The sequence below is a fragment of the Propithecus coquereli genome, unplaced genomic scaffold, assembly GCF_000956105.1.
Source record: "Propithecus coquereli isolate 6110/MARCELLA unplaced genomic scaffold, Pcoq_1.0 Scaffold137, whole genome shotgun sequence".
In the NCBI taxonomy this organism is placed as follows: domain Eukaryota; kingdom Metazoa; phylum Chordata; class Mammalia; order Primates; family Indriidae; genus Propithecus; species Propithecus coquereli.
This window is the reverse complement of record NW_012137969.1, coordinates 3,477,107-3,487,087: the sequence shown is the minus strand read 5'-3', so window position 1 is coordinate 3,487,087 and position 9,981 is coordinate 3,477,107. Positions and strand designations below refer to the sequence as shown.

The 9,981-nt window shown below is 41.9% G+C and overlaps 1 protein-coding gene across 1 annotated transcript in view; it reads right to left on the bottom strand.

Annotated features, from left to right (window-relative positions):
* RNF216 (ring finger protein 216) overlaps nt 1-9,112 on the bottom strand; it is a 155,272-nt gene extending 146,160 nt beyond the window's left edge. Inside the window, exon 1 of the mRNA XM_012638905.1 lies at nt 8,915-9,112. The gene's annotated coding sequence lies outside the window, so the exon portion shown is untranslated. The remainder of the gene's footprint in view (nt 1-8,914) is intronic.
* Nucleotides 9,113-9,981: the final 869 nt, after the last annotated feature.

Genomic DNA, 9,981 nt, shown 5'->3' with positions numbered 1-9,981 from the left:
AAAAAAAAATGATCTACTTGTAGCTATGAACATCCATAGTGCCTCAATTATACTCTTGAAGTATACTTGAAGTACTTCTTTTTCACCAAAAGAAACCAGGGCTTTTTAGACAAATCACTAATTCCAAGTCTGAGACAGGCACTATACAGAATAAGTCTAGAACATCCTGTCTCTTGTCATATTAAATACCAAAGCAGCTATCAAAGACTATTTATCAAGACTGGGCTCTGTCAGAATCAGAAAAAAAAGGCCTGAAGAGGCACCCACTGGACATAGACCATATTTTGAGTTTCAGTAAGGATAATTATTGATATGGCATAAAATTCTTAAGAAAATGTATAAATGAAAGTTCATAAAAAAGGTCATCTTTAAAGGATGATAGGCAGTGGATACCATCTTTAAAAGCAAAGAATCAGGCATTTTCTTACCTTTCCTGAATTAACTCTATCACTGGGTATCTAAGACAAAGAATGGTTTCTTTATAAAAGTGTTCTAATATAAATGAAGAAAATGTCAATTAAAATCCCATCATTTTGCACCCTTCAATGGATTACTGGATCTAGACACTGTTGCTAACATCGTCATCAACAAATCATCAGCTGCTAACGCCGCAGATACAAGACAGTGAGGAAAGAACACTCCCTACAGTCTCACCAAAAGAAGTGAATCAGAGTATGGTCATGGATCTGGATGCAGCAGCCAAGTTCTAGAATACAGGCTCGAGGAAAATTTTATTCCTTAGTATTTAATGGGGGAGAGCCCATTAGGAAAAAATGTCCAAAATGACTCTATGAGGGGGACTGATAACTTTTCGAAAAGACTCACAAATACTTATCTAGACTCTGGGAAACTACAGGTCAATGGTTCAGGTTCAACAAAAGATAAACTGTAAGGAAAAGAAAGGAACAGAAGGAAAAAAACTTAGGAGATTTAAAAGATATACAAAAATTTTTTAATGGGTAACATTAAACTATAGTATCTAGGGATGTACTCTTGGGTGATAAAAACCATAAAGTAACACAAGAAAATGATGACAAAAGTCAGACTAATGGTTAATTTTAGAGTGAGAAAAAGAGCAGTTGCCTTTGTGAAACAGTAGTTAGAGGTCAGCAGAACTTTCTAGTCTTTCTGTACAATTTGATTTTTAAACTAGTTTCTTACTTTGATGAAAATTAGAGAAATGCGAATCAATAAATAATAAAATAGGGCCAATTATAACTGCTATGGGCCTTTTTAGTTCCAAGAGCCTATCTGTGATCTACCCAGTCATCCGACGCTTTTCTGCCTGAGAAAATCTCAATCTTCTTTGCCTTCCTTGGAGAAACCATGTGCTCCAGAGGAAGTTAGCCCCAGACCCTGGCCTCTCATTAAATGGTGTCTACAAACAGCTAATAGTCAACTAATACCAGCATTTTTCCAATTTATTGAATATGAAGTTTTATATAAAGTACATCAAAACCACGTTCAAGTTTTACAATAGAACTTTATGGCATCTATAACTTAACAAAGGTATCCCAATTTTTAAAAATTACAAATCCAAGCCAGAGTGGATCTTTCATTGAAAATAATGATACTGATATTATTTATAGATAGCATAGCATAAAGGAAAAAGCTCTGGTATCAAATTTGAATTGCATCTAATCAAGTACTTTATTTTTCTCCAAATAAGATTTTTTTTTTTTTTTTGAGACAGAATCTCGCTTTTGTTGCCTGGGCTAGAGTGAGTGCCGTGGTGTCAGCCTAGCTCATAGCAACCTTAAACTCCTGGGCTCAAGCAATCCTTCTGCCTCAGCCTCCCAAGTAGCTGGGACTACAGGCATGTGCCACCATGCCCGGCTAATTTTTTCTATATATTTTTAGTTGTCCGATTAATTTCTTTCTATTTTTAGTAGAGACGGGGTCTCGCTCTTGCTCAGGCTGGTCTCGAACTCCTGACCTTGAGTGATCCACCCGCCTCGGCCTCCCAGAGTGCTAGGATTACAGGCCTGAGCCACCGCGCCTGGCCTCCAAATAAGATTTTTAAAAAGTATTTTGAACACTAATTCCAACATCCAAATTTCTTATTTTTTCTTTTACCCCAACTAGCTTCCTTCAATTTTACACTGGAAATCAAAGGGAAATGTGATTCATTTTATACCAAATTTAGTTAGAATTCAAGTTTCTGGTTATGCAGATTACCAGAAGTGCTTTAAAAAAATTTCTCATGAGTAGCACATCAGTGGCCCCTGTTGGGAGAAAAAGTCTGATGATGGAATTTCCACTCTTGACTAGAAATAGGTCTTTGTAACAGGTCATTTAACTTCCTGACACTCAGTCCCTTCATCTGGACTTCGTACCAGACAGCCTAGGTTTAAATCTTGGTCTCACCATTTAGTAAATCAGTGACTCTGGGTAAACTGCTTAATCTCCTGGGCCTAGTTTCTTCATTTATAAAAGGAGAATAATATGGTTGTTTTAAAATTAATTGAGGCCAGGTGTGGTGGAACAGGTCTGTAGTCCCACCACTCTGGAGGCTGAGGCAGGAGGATTTTGCCTGTCAACAGTCACTGCACTCCAACCTGGGCAAGAATAAGACCTCATCTCTACAAAAAAAAAAAACAAAACAAATTAGCTGAGTGTGGTGACATGCACCTGTAGTACCAGCTATTCAGGAGGCTGAGGTAGGAGGATCACTCGAGCCCAGGAGTTCAAGGCTCAGTGAGCTATGATCATGCCACTGCACTCCAGCCTAGATGACAGAGAAAGCCTGTTTCTAAAAAATAAATCAAATTAAATGTAACAAATTTGAGTTACACATATATAAAGTGTTTAGCATAGTGCCTGCACATAGCAAATGTGACATTACAGCTATTATTATTATGTGTGAAATGGAAATAACTATTCTTACCTTGTAAGGCTGTGCTGAAGATTAAATAATATACTAGAAGCCACTTTGTATATGGTAAATGCAATAGATGGAGGCAGAAGGAAGAACTTTTATTTTCCCCTTCCAAGTTACACTTCACTAGCATGATAACTAGTCACAGTAAAATTTTTACTTCCTGCTATAACAAACTTCATTTTTCCTCTGGAAGTAGCAAGAAGCTATATATAAGTCTTACTGTTTGCTTCTTGATCAGAAAACTGAAAAAAACAGTTAAAAGTGGAGTCTAGAAATAGAAAATGCCACCCAAGAAAATTTCAGTTCTTGCCTCTTCCCTTTATTATAAAAATTATCACAAGTACATTTATGACAATACTCTATAGTCAAATATATGGGTTAATGCTGCAGTCCCCAAGCCCTGGGCCACAGAGTTCCACTGCCTCCCACCACCCGTCCGTGGAAAAATTGTCTTCCATGAAACTTAGGAAGAGGGGGGCTTCATGGGGGGTGCACAGCAGGAGGTGAGTGGCAGGCAAGCTGGGCTTCATCTGTGTTTACAGCAGCTCCCCATCCCTCGTCACTGCCTGAGTTCTGCCTGCCCCCTACTCCCTACCCTCATCTGTGGAAAAACTGTCATCCATGAAACCGGTCTCTGTTGCCAAAAAGGTTGGGCATCACTGGGTTAATACTTATAGATTAGAACCAAATGTCAGCATATATTTCATCATCTCATTACTGAGAATCTTATATATAGTATTCCTATATTGTAAAATTTTAAGAAAATTAGATGGCAGTTCTATGTTCTCTTTCCTCTCCAACTGTCCTAATGATCTTTTTATCCCCTTCTGTTCCTTGTATGAATCAACATACAATGAGAAAGAGTTCATATTTCAATATCTTTTCTCCAAATGCTCTTGATATGTCTTGTTAAGAGCTGTATTTGCAATGCCTAGCACAGCTGCTGAATGAGTGGCTCTGAAAACATCTTCCTATGTCAAAGACTGGAGCTCTTGTTCATCATAGTCATATAACCAGAGTCAGGTAACATGCCTAAGCAACAACAAGTTTACTAGGACTTCCTTCAGTTACCACGTACTGCCATTACAGAAAATTTGGAAAACAAAGTCAGGAAAAAAAAGGACTCACCCATGGTTTTCTCACCCACTTTTCTGGTTTTCAAAATTGTACCTTCACTTTCTCGTGACCAGAATGCTGGAGTCTGTCTCTGACCAATCACTTTCTTCTCATTCTTCTATTCATGTTGCTGCTCCATTTTTCCTTCCATATGCTCCTAAAATAATACTGTATGATACTGGAGTTTTGTAGTGACCTTCCTTTCCAGAATAATTTCCATAAATATGTATGCCTGTCACTTTTGCAACACTGATTTGGATTTAATAAAAGACTTTCAAATTTAATGAGTTAATCCCTTTGACTTCCCAAGTGGGCAAAGCAGAGTTGGGCTGGAAGAACCTGACACATCTGTAACACCTCTTCCTAGCATGTTTTCTAAGTGTCTATAAATTATTATTGCTTTTCATTCAACTACTAGTTGCTCATCTTAACCATTCTTTGGATAGCCATCCTTTATAAGCCTGTGCTAATATTTAATCAATATAACAAAAATACACTCAGTTACAAAACCTGTGGTTATGGAGGGACAACCGTACTGTCATTTTATATAACAATTTGTTAAATAACAAATTTTTATACATTTTATATGAGAATTTTTTATACAGCATGAGGAATACAAAAAATATCTCACATGGATCTTGCTTCAAAGAACTCAAAGTTCCATCACTAAGAGAAAATATGAACAAAATTAAGTCCACTATAAAGACACTAGTGGAATAAAGAGACTACTCCAGTTGGGGGAAAGCAGACAGTCAGGGAAGGCTTAGCAGGGATAGCCACACTCAAGCTAAACTGAGTACCATGCCAGATCTGGATTTAGCCTTTAAGAAGACAACAGCTTTCGCCCAGGGCTCCCAAAGCCACAAGATAAGAAGTCTAAATACCTTTCTATGTGGAAGAGACCACATAGAAAGCTCTGACACTACATGGAGAGGGAAAGGGCCGGCTGAGCCCAGCCTTCCAGCAGTCTCTAACAAGACACATGAATGAAGACACCATCTTGGAAGTGGATTCTCCAGTACTGGCCACCTCTGCTAAAAGCATATGAACCAGAGGTAAACAGCCCAGGCAAGTCCTTCCCAATCTCAGCTCAAAACCGTCAACAAATAAAACTGCTGTATGAAGTCAGTAAGTTCTGGGATGGTTTGGTATGCACCAATGGATAACTGAAACAGATCAAATCTTATTTTCTAACCAACGGGAAGCAACACAATGAGCTGTTCTTTAGAAAAATTAACTTTGCTGCAATGTGTAGGACAGCCTACAGGAGACATCTGGTGCCACGAGACAAGAGCCAGTGAAGTCTGAGCTAGAGATAACAGTATGTAGGGGGAGGAAAAGAAAATACAAGATACTGACTGCAGAGTTAGATCCAATGGGAGTTTTGTATTTAATTGGCCATCAGGGCAAGAGGAAGGAAGGAGTCAAAGTTGACCTAGATGTTGAGATCAGGTGACTAGAAGATGGTGATGCTATTAAGGAAGAACAAGGCAGATGATGAGCTCAGAATAAGAAAGCACAATGTGTGTTAACTTTAATATGTAGACAAAATGAAACTGAAGTAAAATAACATCCATAATTACAGATATATAATTATATGCAAACGATTAGTGTAGAGTTTAACACATTGACTGCCACACTAGAAACAAAATTTGTTTCCTTGGTGCCATGGAGTTTTATTATGAAAATAGAATAAAGACTTCGAAAACAAAACAATTCTTTCTAATTTAATGAAAAATTTGTTATTTTTTTTTATTGTTTTCTGTCCTTGAGTTATAGGCAACTTGAAAAATAGTTCTCTAGGCTCCCGAAGTGAAGAGACATGTGAGTTACATGCTGCGCAAGGCCCAAGGCTCAAAACTAGTGTGAGTTAAATACAACTCACATGGCAGTTAATGTGTTAAATAGAATTTAAAAGAGCTCTAAAAATCCTGTTATCAGTGTCTTTCCATGATAGGAAACTTTTAAACCAAAAATTAAATTCAAAATCTTTAGTGAGTGGGCTAGTTTAACATAAAACATTAAGATTCTCCTCAACTGTCAAGTGAAAATTAGTTTGGAAACTAGGACAGATAAGTAGGTACATCCTCATCCTCAAGGGGTAAAAATCTATGTTTTCAGCAATCATTTTAGAATCAAATCTTTTGTGAGCTCAGGACACTCTGCCCTTTTTATCCCAAGTACAGCCTTGTAGGCTCCACCCACTGACATATTTTTATTAATATATAGCATTGAGAGTTATTTTTTTAAAACTACAAATCTCACCACGGTAGAATACATGGCCTACAAAACTCTGCCATCCTATGACCCTTGATGACCGACGCAGCCTCACGTCATAGCTTCCCCCCGTCACTGTCCACCAGTAACAACAGCTCAGTTCCTTGAACACGCCATGCCCCTTCTTCCACTTCAGGCTCTTCTCTGGCTGGATGATTCCTCTTCATTGTCTCTTTGATCAAATTAACTCTACTCATCCTTCAGTTCTTTATTTCCTCAGAGAAAAGCCTTTCCTGACTATTTCCTAGCTATCCTCCCCACCCACAGAGTTCAATCACACATCCCTCACTTCTTCAAAGGACTTACCACAATGATAATTTCATACCTTTAGGAAACTATGTTTAACACATTGACTGCCACATTAGAAAAAAAAATTTTTTCTGGGGGCCACGGTGTTTTATTATGAAAATAGAATAAAAACTTCGAAAACAAAACTATCCTTTCTAATTTAATGAAAAATTTTGTTATTTTTTATTGTTTTCTATGCTTTTAATAAAAAATTAATATAAAAACTTGAAAATTAGTAATGTGAAAACTTGAAAAATAGTTCTTAATAGTAAAGTGTTTTTCTTGACTTGTCAGGCTTAAGTGTAATTTAAAGGGAAACAAACAGAAAAAATTTACTGACTTCTATTCATTAAATCCACATTTTTAGAATTAAATTATCAATATTAATTGTAACAATAAGAACGTCAAGTAAGATTTTCAAAAACCAACTGCAGGGTTTTGCCCAGGGGGCCACCTGTCACATAATTATGTATGCTACAGCACGGCAGCATGAGTTGCCTGTGCACCATGAGGCTCCCAAGGTAAAGAGACGTGTGAATTATACATGCTTTACGAGACCCCGGGCTCAAAACTAGTGTGAGTTAAATACAATAATGTGTTAATTTTGGTCTCCTCTAAAACTTTAGTTCCCAGAAGGCAGTTCTTACTTGTTCCCAAAACCTCAGTACATAGCACACTGCCTGGCACAAAGTAGATACTCCAGAAGTACTTTCCGAATATACAGCAATCACAGGTATATAGCAGAATAATTAGGGCATGAACTCCAGAACCAAACTGAGTTCAAGTTCCAGCTCTGACCTTACAAACTTTGTGACTAGATAGGTCATTTTTCAGTGTCTCAGTTTACTGCATTTTAAAATAAAGATAATAACGGAAGCTAATGTCATTGAGAGGATTAAAAAAACATATGGAAAATACCTAGAACAGTGTTTGGCACATTAGGATTGTATATTTTGTTCTATTATTAACAATGCAGTTATAATGATGACATTGTCAGGTGTGAGAATTAGTCATGCCCCCTGTAAAGATCCAGAATATGGTAAAGCCTAGAATTTAGTAAACACATTAAATAGGAGCTCATATTATAATTAGCAAACAGGCTCTCACCCATCCTACTTCATAAACTTTCAGTCTCTGTGACTCATATCTCAACTTTATTAAATTTCTCGAAAGGGGCTTCAAGGGTTCTCTTTTATTAGTCTTCACTGCTATCCTTCAGGATAAAAATCTAAATCCTCTAATGAGGTTTACAGGGGGTGTACAATATCTGGCCCCAGGCTCTCCAGCCATTTCTTCAAATTCACCACCACTCCCTACACTCAAGCACAATAAATTATGGACACAAAACCCAAACCAAAGCCAGGCCATTTCTTAGCTGTTTTCTACAAGCAAGCTTACTAAATTGAGATGTGTCATAAAACCTTCCCTGTCTTCTCCCCCTTCCCCCAGCAGTGTTCTCTTTGCATGATCAAAGTACTCAGGGCAACTGCTACCAAGGCACTTATCACAGTGTAGGAGTGATTAACAGGGCCCCAGGTGATTTATATCGGAAACCCGGAACCTAGAACAGTAACTGGCACACCACAGGCTCTCTGAGGTTGGTTACAAGTTGCCCCAAGTTTCGGATTATCGTTCAACCCGGTATGAGGGCCACCTCGCAAGCGCGCGCATTGGCCTTGCTCCCCGCCCAGCGCCCAGGCATATGCGAGGCGCTGTAGGAACGTGAGGTGGACTAGCACGATCCGCGCTGCAAAAGGGTTTTGACACACTTGCTGTGTCCTCACGAGTGGTGGGTGATAGTCGCCAACTTTCGCGGAAAGACACCCCTTCGGAACTGAGTGGGGAAGGTTAGAAAGGACTGGCCGTCACCCGCTCGGAGCCGGGGCTGGAGTTCAATATCACACGGTACATCTCCCTCCGCTTCTCCAGGCCGCGGTCGGGGGCACGGACACCGCCTCCCCCCTGCAGCTTGGGGCCCAGGTGAGGCAAATGAAGGGGCCACCGAAGAAAGCTCGGTCTTTCAGGGCTGTAGCCCCCGAGCAGCGGGCCGAGGGACGGCCCACGAAACTTCCCGAAGTGGAGGGACCGTTGGGAAAGGGTCGCCCGGGCGCCCAGCGCCTTTGTCGCTCCTGCCTCGCCGCCGGCCCCCGCTTCACGGGGCTCACTGGCGCCCAACGAGGCCCCCGGGCCCGCCCGGGCCTCGGCTCGCGTCCCCCGGCTCGGCGGCCCTCACAGCCCTCGCCCCCGCCCCCACCCCCACCCTGGGGCTTAATGGAGGCGTCCTCAGGAGAGGCTACCTTGCCTCCCAGGGCCTGCCGCGGAGGCCGGCAGCGCCCTGCGGCCGACACTTACTCGCTACTCAATTCGCCGGCAAGCGAGGCGGGCTCTGAAGCCTCCGCCGCCGTGGCGTTTAGTCGCCAGTCGATAGCTCTGTCGCCGTCGCCCAGACCGCCGCTGCGCTCCTTCCGGCCCTGCCGCGGCGTCACCTCGCGCCTGCGCACAGCGCCCCCTCCCGACTAATGACAGGAAGAACCATAGAGGCACGCCGGGCGCTGGGGAGGAGGGGCCTGGGGAGCGAGACCATAGAGAGGGCCACTTAGCCGCTCCTGGATCCGGGCTCACCGCCTGCGGAGTCTTGACTCCCCCATTAGGCGGGAGGACGAAAGGAACTGAGCCCTGCCTCGACTCACAAGGTGTAGCTATCTCTCTCCACGTGAAAAGTGTGGCCATGGAAATCTGCTGGATAGCCACTTATTTGCCCCATTGCCTTTAGCAAGTCATTCATTCATTCGACAAATATGTTCTGAGAGCTTCCTGTGTGCAGGCGCTGTTCGGGGAATTGGGTATGCAACAGTAAGGTGGGTCCCTGTTCTTGCGAAGCTTCTGTTTTAGTTGCCAAGTCAGTAACTAAAATACAGGTTCAAACAGGATGCGTTCAGGTAAAATGCAATCAGGAAAAAATAAAGCAGGAAAAGGGATAGAGAATGTGGTCAAGGGAGGCGGCTCCTGAGAAGCAGACGTTTGGGCAGGAAGCTGAATGAGGCGAGGAAGTGCGCCCTGAGGACCGCGGAGGAAGGACACCGCAGGCCGAGGTGTGAAAGGGCAAACGCCCTGTGCTGGGAACGTGCCTGGTGCGTTCAAAAAACAGCAAGAGCAACCGTGTGGCAGTGAGAGAGGGAGAGTGGTGTGGGGACAGGGGTTGTCCAGGTGGCAGGGGCCAAATCGTAAAAGATCTTACTAAGATTTTGGTCTTCCTTGGATTTTATTCTAAGTGTGATGGGAAGCTACTGGAGTGTTGGGAGCAGGCGTGAGATGATCTGCTTATGTCTTCCAGAGATCACTCTGGGGTCTGTTTGGAGAGCGCTATCGTAGAAGCTCAGTAGAGAGGTCCCAGTAGAGGAAGGGAAGCCAGTTAGGAG